At 40.9% G+C, this 3,080-nt stretch overlaps 1 pseudogene; it reads left to right on the top strand.

Annotated features, from left to right (window-relative positions):
* The first annotated feature begins 1,689 nt into the window (after positions 1-1,689).
* Etv5-ps3 (ETS variant transcription factor 5, pseudogene 3) lies at positions 1,690-2,658 on the top strand (annotated as a pseudogene).
* Positions 2,659-3,080: the final 422 nt, after the last annotated feature.

Below are 3,080 nucleotides of genomic sequence, written 5' to 3' on the forward strand. Positions count from 1 at the left end.
AGACAGCTTGTCATTGTCCTTTCTTATATGTGTCAGGATACGAAGGAAAGAGAGTACAAGTTAAATCTGTGCTACAGAACCCTTCATGGGTGCCTAGAACCTAGAACCCATGGGAGGACTTGGACACTGCAGGGGTGCTATGCATGCTAGTATATACTACCCAGCTATGAACAAAGGGAGAGAGAGAGAGAGAGAGAGAGAGAGAGAGAGAGAGAGAGAGAGAGAGAGAGAGAAACAAAACAGCAGGCCTGGCAAGGTATGATTACAAGTACAATAAAGGCACAAATGTTTATAGGAGTAACCAACCACTTTCTGATTGGATTTAAGGTTGGCTCTACAAGATGAAACCAATGCCTCACACCATTAACACAGGCCAAGAATCCAAGTGTAGTTAGAGCACAGGCTCCACTCGGCTAAATAGACACAATATTAAACCAACTCCTAATGACTTATTGTTCTACCCGTAGGTTAGTGCACCTCTTACTCCTCATCATGGCTTTCTACAGTAGATGTCAATTAGCACAGAAACCCACAAGTGGTCAAAGTGCAGAGAAGGAGAATGGAATTTTCAAGTTTTAAAGTGAGATCTCTATCACACACCCTGAAAAGTTAATTACCCAAAAGCCTCAAGTGGACTAAGAAGCTCTAGACAGGAATGCTAATTTGACTGATAATACCCGTGGAAGCTTCTAACATTGAGACTAACCTATAGATGGAATCTTCTATCCCCCAAATTACCTTTTTTCCATTTTGTAAAAATCCTAAGTACTCCACACCAAATGTGTAATCTCCACTTCCTTGGAGATACTGTTTTCCTTCAGTTGTTCTAATTAAAAGAACAGTTCTGCCTTTCTTTATTGTCTATAACCTCCTTTAATCCTGATCTAATATGCCCCTTATCCTGTGGTTCAGCTGGGGAGTGGTCATTGTGGAAGAGGATGGAACAAGTGTAAAAAGCCAGAGTCACTGGAAGACTATAAGAAAGTGTTTTCTGGGCACAGTGTGGCAACTGAATATACAAACTCATGGCACTTATGCATCAGATCCACACAACCTCAGGCAACCAGATAAAATTTCAGCATGGAGAGGCAAGGTCAGCATGAAGTAAGGAGCTATTGGTAACTAAGAGCTACTGAGAGAGAGAAAGTAAACTTTTCTTTAAGGGTATGTACCTGGCAGGTTGACCAAGACACAGCAGACATCCAAACACAGCCAAAAGTATATGGACAGCATAATAGGACTCTATGGGTTTGGAAACATGAGTACACAAAGTGGAATGGGTAGGGAAGGGGGATTGAATCTGGTGGGTGGAGTGGAGGGAAGGGGGTGAATAAGTTGAAAATAATTGTATGAAATTCCAAGGCATTAATTTAAATATGAACAATAAAAAGTCATTATACAATTTTTGTGCATTAGAGAATAAAATTGTATACAAAAGAATTTTCTATATGAAAAAGTAGTAAAGTCACAATATTCAGAAAAAATAATCATAATGGCTTGAAAATACAATATTATTTCTGAGTTCTGGCCTATTAAAAATAAGTATTTGCTCACTAATGAGTCCAACACAGTTTAAAATGATAGAAGAAAAACTACGCGATTGGATAAAAACTTTCACTCATTAAACTTATGTTTGCTGTCACAAAATTTACAAAATTGTGTTATGCTAATGCTCTTCATTTCGCTTTCATGGTTTATAAGATGTGGATCTCACTGGTCTCTGTCTTCCTGTTTTATAAAGTCCAACACTCAGATCCAGAACCTGGATCACAGCAACAAACCTTTGAGGTCCCCTGGCCACATCAGCCTCTGCAAATGCCAAAGATGGTGCCTGAAAGCCAATATCCACCAGGAAAAAAAAAATCAACAACAGCTGTCTGAAGTCTCCTCATCAGGAGTTCCTGAAGATAATCAGTCTATTGTCCCCAAAGCTCCTCAAACCCTTCAGGAATTTAAGCAGGAATACCATGACTCACTCTGTGAATGTGGGGTGTCTGGAATGCGATAGGAACCAAGCAGGAGTCCTGAGATTACTGTGCAGATTCAGAAGGGCTTAACTGCCAGTCTTCCTACATGACAAGAGGGCATTTCTTCAACAACCATGAAGGATTCACATATGAAAAGGACCCCACGCTATACTTTGATGGCACTTGCTTGGTGCCTGGAAGACTGGAAGGCAAAGTCAAGTAGGAGTCCACCATGTATGGAGAGGGACTTCCACTATTAGAAGTGAGTCTCTCTTCAGCTGTGGCAATTCCTTGTCACCCTTCTTGATGACCTAACCAATGCTCACTTCATTGCCTGGATTGACTAAGGCATGGAATTTAAGCTGATATAACTGAAGCAGTTTGATTGGTGTTGGAGTATCCAGAAGAATCAGCCAGCCATGAACTACAACAAGCTGAGCCATTCCTTATGCTTTTATTGTGAAAAAGGTATCATGAGGAGGGAGCTGAGGAACTTTACATCTAAAACTGTGTCTGTGACCCAGATGTGCTTTTCTCCATGGCCTTACTGGATAATCAACATCCATTCCTGAAGGCACAGTCAGAATGATCCGTCAATGAGGAGAACACCCTGCTACTGACTCACTCTGAAGACAACCCTGCTGCCTCCGGAACATGGATTTTTTGCTGTAGCAACCCTGCCCTATGCTAAAGGATTTGCTTGCTAAGTTTCTGAATGACTGAGTAGCCAAATCCGAGAGCTAGCAGTCCCCGCTCAGGGAAATGAAGGCAATGGGTTTCTTTGTGTTCTTGGCTGTTTCTAAAATTGGCCCCATGAGTATTATCCAGAAAAACCAAGCCATCTCTGAATTTGACAACCTTAAGATGAATATCTTGGGTAGGGAGTGGAACCAAGGAAAGAGAAAAACAAACAGGCATCTGATGACTCTGATTTGATTGGTAGAAAGAGATGAAAGTGGAGCCTCCTTGTCATCACAGACAATATGGCAAAAGTAATACATTGTTTATGTTAGCACCTATGAAAGTGAACAGAGTATATGACAATCTGCCTGATCATGGACTACTAAATGCCTTTACATAGAAAAGAAAAAAGAAAAAGAGGAAAGATGAGGA

The sequence above is a fragment of the Rattus norvegicus genome, chromosome 7 (genome assembly GCF_021556685.1).
Source record: "Rattus norvegicus strain SHRSP/BbbUtx chromosome 7, alternate assembly SHRSP_T2T, whole genome shotgun sequence".
NCBI lineage: Eukaryota > Metazoa > Chordata > Mammalia > Rodentia > Muridae > Rattus > Rattus norvegicus.